At 36.0% G+C, this 14,092-nt stretch overlaps 1 protein-coding gene across 1 annotated transcript in view; it reads right to left on the bottom strand.

The window, feature by feature from the left end:
* LOC306861787 (prickle-like protein 1) overlaps positions 1-14,092 on the bottom strand; it is a 27,771-nt gene extending 13,679 nt beyond the window's left edge. Inside the window, exon 1 of the mRNA XM_079404266.1 lies at positions 13,871-14,092. The gene's annotated coding sequence lies outside the window, so the exon portion shown is untranslated. The remainder of the gene's footprint in view (positions 1-13,870) is intronic.

Genomic DNA, 14,092 nt, shown 5'->3' with positions numbered 1-14,092 from the left:
AGAAATAGCCAGAACATTCTCAGGTAATCCCAGGTAAACCTACTGCTATTGTCAAAAAACTTAATCCTAAACATCCATCGTTCAAATGCACAAATTTAAGAGTTTATTGAAATCTTAATAGGTTGTCCTCTCAATTTTCCATACAGTGCAGATCACCAAGCATTTACTTTTCCCTTCAATCGCAAAGTCCTTATTCACACCAATTCTCAGTCCATTCACATTCAGTTAGTCCACTACCACTACTGAACTCCCTACTGAAGTCTGAATTTGAATTGAATTGACTATTCACTCCTGGAAACTGCCTTGCAGACGTTGAAGCCTGATTAAAGTGATTGAAGTCTCACCCATTCCTGCCAGTCAAAACACCACATCCATTATCAATGCTTTAGCAAGTGCTTTTCTCACTGTTGTGTTAATATTCAGACTCACGGAAGAGTAAAAAGACACAAGCTGGTGTGAGATATCAGGTCATAAAAGAAAACGGTAAACTTATATGTGCCAAAACTTTATAGCCTGCCAATGAATGTTTGCAAGACACCTTCACAGGGTTGTAAAGCTTAATAAAAAGGAAGTAGTCATGTTCCTGAATAGTTTGCAAGTGGAAAGGTCAGATTAGCCAGCATTACCGACACGCTGTAATGTGTAGATGTGTGTAATGTGGTCTTCGTCCCTCTTGGGGTGGTGCCGCTCTTCTCTCTAGAAATATGGCACATAGTCTTAGAGTTCATACTTGACTAACTGGGGCCCAGGTCAGGAAGCAGACAGACTGGCTAAACCGACCGTCTGCTAGCCGCCTCACGTCACAGAAGTCAGTTCATTCTCAGCACATAGAGACTCTTTCACCTAGATATCACACTACAGAGACTGTGTCTGTTCCCCAAACTAGAAAATACAGAAAACATCCAAACAATTTAATTGATGTTCAACAAATAAAAAAACAGATATAATACAGATAAACAAATGATAAAGCTTGGGTTATTGAATATTAGATCCCTTTCTACAAAAATACTTTTTGTAAATGATATGATCACTGACCATAAACTAGATGTGCTTTGTTTGACAGAAACCTGGCTAAAACCAGATGACTACATTACTTTAAATGAGTCTACCCCCAAGATTACTGTTACAAACATGAACCGCGTCCAAAAGGTAAAGGCAATGTTTTCAGTGTTTCTCAGAGGTCGGGTTTCAAGTATAACTTGTTTGAAGTAATGGCGCTTCATATAACGTTATCCAAAGAAAGTGTTAATGATAAATCCCCTGCGATGTTTGTACTGGCTACTGTATACAGGCCACCAGGGTACCATACAGACATTATTAAAGAATTTGCTGATTTTCTATCTGAGGTAGTGCTGGCTGCAGATAAAGTCCTAATTGCTGGTGATTTTAATATCCATGTTGATAATGAAAAAGATTCATTGGGATCAGCATTTATAGACATTCTAAACTCCATTGGTGTTAAACAACGAGTTTCAGGACCTACTCTTTGTCGAGATCATACTCTAGATTTAATACTGTCATATGGAATTGATGTCAGTGGCGTTGAAATATTGCAGCAGAGCGATGATATCTCAGATCATTATCTAGTTTCGTGTATATTCCATATAGCTAAAGCTGTAAAGCCAACTTCTTGTTACAAATATGGTAGAACCATCACTTCTACCACAAAAGACTACTTTATAAATAATCTTCCTGATTTATCTCAATTCTTCAGCATATCTAATAGCTCAGAACAACTTGATGATGTAACAGAAACCATTGACTCACTTTTCTAGCACTTTAAATACGGTTGCTCCTTTACGCTTAAGGAAGATTAAGGAAAAGAGTCCAACACCGTGCTATAATGAGCATACTCGAGCCCTAAAGAGAGCAGCCCGGAAAATGGAGCGCAGCTGGAGAAAAACAAAATTAGAGGCATTTCGTATTGCTTGGTGGGAAAGTACCCTATCCTACAGAAAAGCATTAAAAACGGCTAGATCTGCTTACTTTACGTCTCTTTTAGAAGAAAACAAACACAACCCCAAGTATTTATTTAATACAGTGGCTAAATTAACAAAAAATATAACATCAGCAGGTGCAGACATTACCCAGCAGCACAGTAGTAATGACTTTATGAACTACTTTACTTCCAAGATCGAAACTATTAGAGATAAAATTGTAACCATGCAGCTGTCAGCCACAGTATCGCATCAGATAGTGCACTATAGATCCCCTGAGGAACAATTCCACTCATTCTCTTCTATTGGAAATGAAGAATTGTATAAACTTGAATTGAAGAATTGTATAACCCCTTAGTTATACAATTCTTCAATTCAAGTTTATACAATTCTTAATTCTTAATTCTTAATTAATTTTAAGATCTTGCTAATTACTTATAAAGCCCTGAATGGTTTGGCACCTCAGTATTTGAGTGAGCTCTTATCGCATTATAGTCCTTTACATATGCTGCGATCTCAAAGCTCTGGCCATTTGATAATGCCTAGAATATCAAAATCAACTGTGGGCGGGAGAACGTTTTCCTATTTAGCGCCCAAACTCTGGAACAATCTACCTAACACTTTTCGGGAAGCAGACACACTCTGTCAGTTTAAATCTAGATTAAAGACCCATCTCTTTAACCTGGCTTACACATAATACACTATCACATTTCTATAATTAAAATCTGTTAAAGGATTGTTAGGCTGCATTAATTAGATCAACCGGAACCGGGAACACTTCCCAAAACACCTGATGTACCTGTTACATTGTTAGAAGAATGTCATCTACGCTAATATTTGTCTGTTTCTTTCTTATTCCGAGGTCACTGTAGCCACCCAGATCCAGACTGTATCCAGATCAGATGGTGGATCAGCACCTAGAGATGACCTCTACAGCCAGGACACCTAGATGAGCCCCAGAGACTGATCCCCAGTGAAGACAGGCATCGGGACAAGACCACAGGAACCAGATGAGTCCTTTGCACAATCTGATTCTGCTTTAGCCTAGATTTAAACTGCTGATTTTGTCTGGCCAGAGGAGAATGACACTATTTCGACAAACTATTTCCCGTCTAAATACTGTAAAGCTGATATAAAGCCACCCAGCTTTATATCAAGCCAATGTAAAGCTGCTTTGACACAATTTGCATTGTTAAAAGCGCTATACAAATAATATTGACTTGACTTGTAGAGACACGTTGTGAGATAAAGAGCTTTTTTTAAGGTTGTCACACAAGCTAATTTAAATCCTTTGGACATTAGCCACCGTTTCGAACGGCCAGCAAAAGGTCCCTGAATTAAAACAAAACATTGTCTTCTTATGTTAATCCCATGGGGGTTTATGCTGTATTGTGTTGCATAAGCCACTATTGATAGTTCTCATGCCTCAGTACAGTAAAAACAACATTATTCAATACGATTGCCACATAAATTATATGTATCGCACTAAACTGAAAAGAACAAGTCCTGTGGGTTAAAAAGATATTTGTATTTTGTTCTCTTGTGGATGCATGAATATCTCCATTCAGTTTGGAAACCTGACCTGAACCCGTGTTTACTGTAAAATACTGTAATTAAGACTTTAAAATACTGTAATTGCATTTAGGTGTGACTGTATTATAAAAGTATATGGTATAATGTGGAGATGATTATAGTAATGATAATATATGTGGTGCGTGTCTGGCCTCTCATCTGCAGGGATCCAGCTGCGTGTGTGCATGCATTTAGTTCATAATGGGCCCTGTTTTAATACTGGCCTCCATGCCCTCTCCTGCCTGCCTAATTTGATATTGTTAACTGATACATTCCACTTTAAAAAAGGAGAGGTCATGCTAACCTCTCCAGACACAGGTGGGCTTACCCGCAGAAGATATAGGGTAAACGTACCTATTAAGCTCACGTACCCATTAATCACACTTCCATTTTTGAGATCAGATTATAAAAACAAAAAATAATGTATTATCCTACTTGATGTCTTAGCCAATTGATATGTTTATTACTATATACCTTCTGTAATTTCAAGTCAATCAGATCATAGCACACTGAGATATGGGTCTCCATGTGTTCACACTGTCTGGTGGCCATTTTGAAAGCTGTCTAAAAACTTTCACTAAAAGAGGAGCCCCTTAAATGTGTGTTTTTTAGATGTTTAAGCCTTTATTTTGGGTAAGTTTCACTACTACTTTCACTACTACACTAAAAGTAAGAGATTAATGTTCAGACTTTTGCATATTATAACCTGGAACTTGGATGTGGGAAATAATTAATTTTAATAAATATTACATGAAATATATAAAAAATCGTTGCTGCTCCAATTAAGCTCAGTGTGCTCTCTTTAAACTCTTCCACATTGAACATCTATGTAAATACTTAATAAACAGACTTGAAATATTAACTGATGGTTGTCACTTTAATAATAATACATTTTAATACACATAATAAAGTTAATTGATTTTCTATGAAATCAGTCGACTCGAATCTGCAGACTGGCTCTGATCTTTGGCAACTAGCATCAGATTCTCCAGACTGTAAATCTGTGGAAAATCATGTAGTGTATTCCAGTATTAAGAGACTTTAGATAAGTTAACAAACTTTAAAAAGAGGTTTCATAATGAGGCTAGTTTTTATGTTCGTCCCCATGAATTAAATGTTTTATTGGTTTGTTTTATTTGATTTTTGAATGTTACTTAGCTGAAAGTGGACTAGCATAGATGTTGATATGTGCTTAGACACTTCACTATGAATATATAACTGATCAACTTGAATGTCTTGTTGCTTGATTTTAGTGATCTGTTTTTTTTGTGATGGACTTTGTACCTTCAAAAAAAATATATATATTTTTTATATTATTCTTTAAAAATGTTCTTTAAAAAAAACTAGAATTTTTAATAAAACATGATGTGAGCTTAATGGGAGCAGGGGTTAAGCACAGCCAGACTTTTTTAATTTAATGATGTATATCTTAATTGAAATGCTTTTGTCATTTTAAATAAAATTAAATCTTTTTGTGTGAGAGATTAATATTTTAACATAACATTTTCTTATTTTTATATATATATATATGTATGTATATGTGTGTGTATATATATATTTTAAATATGCATAAAGAATACTGCATCACATGCATGCTATAAATAATACTAAAACTAATAATACAGTATTATAAACATAAACAATAATAATTGCTATTATTATTACTGTTTTATTATAAACAACTACATTTTTTATTGGTTTTTATTTATTACTTTTATAAACAACAAATTTAATAGTAATAAAGACTGCTTTTTTTACATTATGATAATAAGAATTTATTTTTGTGTATTTTTACGAGCAATTTTCTTTACAATTATAATAACTGATTTAAATTTATTTATTTCCTTTGTTTGATTAAGTTTGGGTTGAAATTAGTGCTGTCAAACGATTAATCGCAACCAAAATAAAAGTTTTTGTTTATGTAATATATGTGTGTGTGCTGTTTATATTTATTATGTATATATAAATACGCACACATGCATGTATTTCAGAAAAAATATTTTGTTTATATATTAAATAGATTTATATATAATATTAATTATATTAATATAAATATATACATGTAAATATTTTCTAAATATATACTGTATGTGTGTGTTTTTATATATACATAATAAATATACACAGTGCACGCGCACATATTATGTAAACAAAGACTTTTATTTTGGATGTGATTAATCACGATTAATCGTTTGACAGCACTAGTTGGAAAAATGATCCATACTGGATGTTCAAGACCTAAAGAGACAAGATACACATACAGTATCCACCAGGCCATTTGTCTGACAGCCAGCAATTTTTTACGTTTAAGCATATATGTTGTACATGTGTGCATTCATTCCTCATCATGAGAGCAAAATTTTAAGTCCTGCAACCACAAAATCATGTGTAATTAGAGCTGGTCTGAAAAATTTCTTGAGGGCCTCATGTACAGAGCTGAAGACCACTCAGCCCAACAGCAACCCTCCTCAAACTCCACTGAGAGCATCAGACCCTTGCCTCTACATCTCCTAATTACAATCATTTGCCTGATACCAAACGAACACCAAACATCTGCTCCTAATGCTCCTGACTGTGATTATTAAGGAGATTTTACTCCCAGGTCGACACACAGAGGAAGCGCAACAGACAAGAATAACAAGGAGAGGTACAAGTCCATGCGATTTGGTTTTATTAGTGAGGATACACTGCAACATGTTGAAGCAATGAGCCTGATATGTTTTGCTAGTTCATTAGTTAGTTTTTCCTGGCTCCAGATCCTGGCATGCGGTTTAACCAGGTGCCGATGAAGAGATCATTGACTCAATGTGGTTGACGAACCTCACCGTCTAATGTCAGTTTACACTCATGTGGCTGTAATGGAAACAGCAAAGTACGGCTAGCAGCGTGTTTGGTGATAGGAAAGCTCTAAGTAAACAACTTTTGTTAATGAACTTTAAATGATTAGTTTAGTTACTCAATCTTTTGGTTAAGTGTTATGTATAATACACAGAAAAGGATGTAAAGCAGACACCTTTCACATAAGCTAATTCACATAAGCACCTTTAACATAATTGTGTTGCTGCGTTACAAAATGTTACATAAATAATTACGCTCAGCTGTTAGTACTGCTTTACAGTTAAAAGAACCAATCATATTTTTAATAGTAGAATGGAAGCCCCGCCCCACTGATAAAGAAGCCAGTCACCTTTTTCAAAGAGGCGGTGCCTGTTTGTTTACTTTCAAATTTGTGTTCGCTTGACTAGCCTGAAAAATACTGTTTTTATTTGCAGGTTTTGTGCTAAAGAAGAGCAATTTTTGATACTGATGTTAATGTAATATGTTATTGTAATGTAAAATTAACAGATATTCCAGTCTTTACCTATAGAGCTTTACTTGGATGTCTGGAGAGTTGGATGCTCTGGGGAGTTTCCAAGATGGCCGCCTATTGAACTGACTTGTTTGACTTAATTTAGTCAAGCAGTGGGTATTGTTTTTATACGTGGTAATTTGTTACCTACCAACAATGTTTCAAAGTCTGCATGATATGGAAATTCATCTTATCTACTTTTAAAGGCAAATTATTTATTGTATTCTGGACAATTCATGCATGTATATTTTTAATTTTTGAATATTCTTTGACCTCATAATTTTTATTCAAAATACCATAACTCAATCTTCTGGCAAAAGACTGCTAAACCCTGTTCCTTTCTCACAAATGACTGAAAGCTCACATTCAGATCTGCTTTTATCCTACCAAAAACCGATGGATTGAACCAACTTTTTTTGTTTTCTTTTACTCTGATATATATCACAATACAGAAAAAGATCTGTCACTGCTTCCATTTCATTTGGGCTTTAAATGACAAATAGCATTTGTGGTCCTAAAATCCAAAATGAAACCAAGAATGTCCAGTTATTTTCAAATGCTGAAGTTAGCATATCTATTTTTGGCCGAATGGTCAAGTGTTAGAGAGCGATCTGGAGAAGCAGCGGAGGCCACCTACACACCGTTCGGAGAGTGCCAAACACAGACTTCAGACATTCTGATGATATATTGTGCAACTGTGAATGTTATCTTGCATCATCCCCATTTGGAAGGTAATTACTGCTCTCTCAGCAGGGAAATGCGGGGGGGGGTATGCAACAGTAATGACACTAGACCCCTAGGGCAGGTTGATTGTTTGGGCTTAAACACACATAGGGTGTTATACAATCCAGCCTGTTTCACATAATTCATAAACTAACATGTAACATGACAAGCCTGGTGCTAATCACCAACCCTACTTTTTGACAAACAAGACTGCACTTTACTTTCACTGTGAGGCTATTTATACCTGTTGGGATAGTGCTGCTTTTGATGATGTAATTCAACACCATGGGATGATATAGTAATCGTCACATAATGCCTGTCTGTGTCAGGGGCCCCTCTGACAAAATAATGCTATTTTGTTCTTTAAACCTGGGCTGAAGCTTTTCTTCCTCTGTAGCTTAATCTTTTTGTGGGAATGTGGTTATTGTAAAGTGATACTGCACATCTTTGGTGCTGCAAAGACACTGATATCATAATTTGGTCTGTATATTATCGTGATCTTTATGATACGTTGTGAGATGTTTAAATAAATCTGTTTATCTTCTGCAGATGCTGAGAGAAAAGACAATTTCAGCTCATTAGGCATGAAAGAATTGGGTCATGGGAATGCAACGTATAATCATCCTCATCAAGTCTCTCTGAGGAGCAACAGGTGTTATTGAAAGGTAAAGCCCTTTGTCCCTGAACAGATGTCAGGGGCCTTTTCTCTCAAACAATTCTGGGTTGTTTCTCCCAACAATTCTGGGTTTCCAAAGTAAATTGCATGCATGCACACACACATACAGTGTGAATTTCGGCAGCTTCATGGCATGAAAACCATAGAAGCAGAAAGGATGAGACTCCAAAACAAGCCTTTGCTTGTTGCATTTCACAGCAGAACGTGTATAGATAATGAATCTCGTCCTTACGTTTTTCTTTTTCTAGAAAAGCAAACGGTCTGGTTTCCGGGGGTTCATTCATCTTAACACACAGAATGATTCTTTACAACTTGCTATTAATGCTAGCTGTTAAACCCCTATACCTTAACCAGCCAAACACAAGCACATAATAAAATCTCTGTTTGGTTGCAGTGTGCTGGAAAGCTCTGAGCATTCATTAGTAAATCACAGAAAATGTATAAGCATGTCTTCCATCCCATGCTATGCGGAAGAAGCCATTACTATATCTTAAAGGTGAAATGTTTTTTGATGTTAAAATACTTAATCTGCAAAACCAACTATTATAAAGTTTGCACAGGGTTCTCACACCTTTTGATCAGTGAAATTACATGATTTTTCTAATTGCTTCCAATTATTGCATACAATTTTTTTAAACAAAACATTTTAGACTGGAGCATAACAAAAACTATTTTGTTTTTAAATAAAAAAAGACACTTAATTTTAAAGTGTGAAAGCAACATACTGCAAATAATTTAGTTTTATTATTAATGGTGTAGCGTGATTAGATGGTAATATAATTATGAGTAGCTGACAAACTTTCAAGCAGTTACAAAAAATATCCAACAATGTGACATTATATTTATACTATTATAAATGCATTTCTCGTTTTTTATAGTTACTTTATAAAAATAATGTTTTACCTACAAATCATACTACTGTAAAAAGATTTACAAATCATACTACTGTATGATTTGTATTGTGTAATTATTAAATTTTCTAGTACTATTTTTAATAAAATGTTCTTTAGGGTGACTTGTAACATCTTTTACAGGTACTACGGATGAAAAATTGCCTTTGGCTAATTCTGGTACATTTACAGAAATGTTTTATTAATGTACAATGTCCCTGTCAACTAAATAAATAAATAAAATAAATAAATCATGTTTTACCCAAAAATCTATATTTTTATATCTCTCTGTGCATATTGAAATATTTTGCGCCAAATGTTATCTAATGACTATTTGTGATCCAATTTGAATATGCACATACTTAAATTGTTTAGATTTGAGAGCTGGCTAGATATTCATTGAATAAAAAAATAAAAATAAAAAAAAAATGATCTTTTCCAAACAGAAATCTATTATATAGTGCCAGAAGCCCTAGAATATGATGCATGTTCAGACTACTTTTACTTTAATATTACTCTTATTTTTAGGCACTATGAGAGATAGACGGCAAATTATAAGATTGACATGAATGGGAGATGTTGCAGACTCAGTCTGAGTTCACATCGCCCATATTAGCACCATGGCTTAATGTGTTTGAGCACATGCATTAACCACTAGGCCATGACTCTGACAGAATATTTGACCATCAATCGACTGGTAAGCATGTGAGTGAGAGAGAAACACAGATTAAATAGGGACATCCTGATTGAATTTGCGACTGCAAAAAGCATGGGCTTTTTAAGGCCTGGTAATATGACAACATTCACATGAGAGTAATCAGAGGAGGAAACGGGAAATCCATTTGCACACAAGCCAACAAATCTGTAACTGAAATATCACACTTGCTCTTATAAAAAAAAGTTAAAGTTGTACTGTAAATGTATATTTAATCTCAATGGCAATCAGTTATCATATCAGCGGAAACACTGATCTGTGCTCCTTCTCAATCCAAACAGCCATAATTCAAGCAGCATGCCACCTTTCAGATGTCAGGATGACTGTACGATCACGGATGAGATGCCCTTATCTCCTCGCTGTCAGAAGCGGCCGCCTGCTGATCGTCTGCCGCACATGTTTACCTTGTCTCATCCTCACACTCTGATTATAAGGCAGCTGCCGGCAGCCGTCTGTCTGACTGAGCCAAATCATTACCTGCCTTTAATCTCCTGCTCTGATACTGCCTGTTGTGGGTAATTACTGCAGTGCCAAATCAACTTGTTCTCACTTGCATTTACAAAAAAACTAAACAAGAAAGAAAAAAAAAAGATCAAATCAATTGCTCTGATCCCTTGGCTTTGCAAAAGATTGACTCTTTCTTACCTCATACTCATCACTCAATTTTTGTCTCCTCCCTTATGTGTTCTTTCAACTCAAGATTGTGGAATATGACGTGTTTTAATATCGACCCGCTGTTCCACAACATGTCCATGAATATGATTTGGTTTCACGAGCGAGCCAAGGCCAGACATTTGTGTTTCTTTTTTCAGGCACTGAGTAATTAGAAACAACTCAAGCATCTCCCACATCGACCCAGACAAGTGCGTTGAACTACAAGCTGTAAGTCATGGTGGCTTATTTCCATTTTCTCAGTTTTTCTGTGCTCACATTTAATCAACTTTCCTTAGCTTTCAATAGGACTTTGTGTTGCTTGCTATACTATTGTTCAAAGGTTTGGGGTCAGGAAGATTTTTTTAGATGCTTCTGAAAGCTGAATTTTCTGCAGCCATTCAGCAGCCTTCAGTGTTACATGATCCTTCAGAAATCATTCTAATATGGCAATTTTGTTCTCAAAAAACATTTATTATCAAAGTTCAAAAGAGCATAGCATGTATTTGAAATATAGGTCTATATCTTTTGTAACATTATAAATGTCTTTACTGTCAATTTTGACCGATTTAATAAGTCCTTACTAAATAAAAAAAAAATCGTACAGAGCCCAAATTTTTCAGTTGAAGCAAAAGAAAACATGTCAGTCATTTTGAGCCAAAGTGCAAATATGGCTGATCATGTTCCTAGCTTTTTCATTTACTGTTGACATGATTACCCTGGCACTAAAGACTACAATGGCTCTATGAACAGCTACTAGCATTGACTTGCATTGCTTTAGACTATTTGGCTTCGCTGATGTTGTTCTCGTTGCTATCTGAGGAAATATTTGTTGTCTAAGAAGTGGTCTGAAGCAGTTGCTAGTTTAAATACCAGCTGGCCTGTATCAGAATCTGACACTTTGACTCTTTCAGCACGAGTAAAGAGAGCAGCTTGTCTCTGGCTTGGCAGCATTCACAGGCTGGGCAGATAGAAAGCTGCCAAATGTGTTTGAGGTGTGGGGTGATTTGCATAGGTGAGCACACGTCAGGGCCTCTCAGCATAAATGGGCCACTGTGAAGCTCCTCTGCTCACCACTAGTAAATCAACACAAATACATATACAAGCACTCCTCAGAGCGTATCCTGTCATCCAAGATCTGGGGTTAGAATCGCTCTTTCTGTCCTTCTTGTAGCTACACGCACACACACGGAGCTGTTCTCACACAAATATCCCTCTATTTCACATACTAGACAAATTTATCAATCATAAGTTCCAAACACAGATAGCTTAACCAACCCAAACTAAAAAAAAAAGTTTAAAAGTGTCAAGACAAGAAAATTTGTTCAAGATTTTCCCATCCTTAACCACACAGAAATTCCCAAATCTACTCACTGTCTAAATTATGACTTAACCTTACAATCCTGATTTATTTTCCATAATAGTCAGTTGCACAACTCAACAGCAACTTCAAACACACCTGAGATATTTAAGCAAGAGGACACACTACATCACTCTCTAGTACTGTCAGCTGAAGCCGAGCTTCACATGTGCTCATAATGGCTCATCTATTAACCAAGTCTTAACATAATCTCAGATCTCTGTTCAGTGCCACATTTGGAAATCTGCCACTTCCAATCAAGTCACCTGAGAAGCCCCAGGGGTCCAGTTAACTGGTTTGTCATTCACTCCCACATGGAGTGTCTTTTAAAATACCAGGCATTGCTTAAAGGAGTAGATGTAGATCACCTCAAAACTGCTAATTCTGGTGCTACAAACTTTAGCAGTCATTTTAACGTGTTACAAAATTAACTTTAGTCACTCACTTTTGTTGATGCAATGCTGTCTTTCTGCCTAACGCTAGCCAACATGAGGCTGAGTGAATGATGACACTATTTTTGGGGTTAAAATTTCCAGTAAATACGGAATAAAATATAATTTTGAGGTGGACTAGGTTTAGGAAATTGATAAATAATGTATTAATGTATAATGCATAATGTAGTTAATGGTTGTTCTGACGTATTTTTCGTATCTGTTGCTGAGCAAATGACAAGACTACAGGCCAAATCTTCACTAGCAAAGCAACCGCTAGAGGACACCAACACCTAATTTACAAAGTACTCGTTATCCTACATTATGCGGTTTAAAGTATATTTTTTATCAAAATACTACTCTCGCTAAATATATAGTAAGTCATTGTGCGCCATTCAGGCTAATTCGAGGCAACACAAATGTTTCACAGAGAACCGAGAAGGTAGAGTCTCTTTCGCCTGATATGGAAATAGACCCAGCGGCTAGTATTTAACAACTAACAGCATTCTTTTCTTTTTATTGTGGAAAAGGTGAGTCTTTGGGTCATGGATCTGTGAGCTACATGTCAGGAGACCAAACGGCACCCTGATTGACAGGAAAGAGAGACACTTTTTAATGCCGGTAGTGACCTGAATGACAAGGAACAGCTGAGTGTGTGCACTCACACACATCTGGAGAACCGCAGGGCTTCACACCAGACATCCATATGCTGCAAGTCACCGTGCGTCTTTACGCGCTATAGTTGGTAGGTAAAGTGCGGTGTTTCTATAGTTTAAGCGATGTTACACACATGGAGTTCTTTTTCACAAAAATGCAGTTACATCCTGAATCATTTTTGTTCATTCAGTCAGTTTTTTTTTTTTTATTAGCCTAGTCAAGTTATTCGGTTAAATGCATTAAGATGTCATGCATACACAAATGTTTTCAATGCTTTGGATTTCTGAACTTAGAACTGCGGATCTTAAAGTAAAACGTCTGAAGGGTTTAACCGGAGACTTTTGATGTCTGTCGGCATTTTATTTTACTATTATTTTATAGGCTATATGAGAATAATTTTTGTTTTTATTTTGTCTGGCAAACCAAAGTCAGTGTAGTGTAACCAACATTGTTTGCTTGTGAAAAGAAAAACATGTAACAGGGCGGACCACTTTAGATCCCCGATAATTGTGTGTCAGTGTCATTTGTTGTTTTCAAAATATCTGATATTTTGATTGTATGTAAGTACTTTTTATTTCATGGTTAGACCACTTGACATTTTGGGGTCAAAACATACAAAAGCAACATGAATAAAACAACCACATTAAGAATTTGGCCCAAATTAAAAAAATAAAAAAAAAATCAAATTTTTATTGTATCTTGTAATTTGCCACTGACCCACACGCGCACAGAAACTTCACGCGCTTTCTTTGCTTTCCATTATGGTACCTTTAATTCGTGCCTACGCAGCTGCAAAAGACGGTCTCATCATAATACTAGAATTACTAGACATTTTACGACCCTGTATTTTTAAAAAACAAAACAAAGCTGCCTATTTTAGGGCATGCAGTAATGCTTAAACATACTTACGGGGACGAAATGAGTTGATTTATTTCCGTTGCTGTTAGAAAATATTCACAGATTGTGTCATTTGCTCGAGTCCAGATGGCAGAAAGTAAACCAGCGGTCTTTGTAGAGGACGTGGAGCTGTTCAGTATCCAAATAGCGCAAACCAATGGGTCAGCATAGCGGAGACGCAGAAAGCGAGTTTGAATCCCAGCTGCGATGAGTCTGCAGTCAGTTAAAGAGCCT

Source organism: Barbus barbus (genome assembly GCF_936440315.1).
Source record: "Barbus barbus genome assembly, chromosome: 42".
In the NCBI taxonomy this organism is placed as follows: Eukaryota; Metazoa; Chordata; class Actinopteri; order Cypriniformes; family Cyprinidae; genus Barbus; species Barbus barbus.
This window is presented reverse-complemented; position numbering and strand designations above follow the sequence as displayed.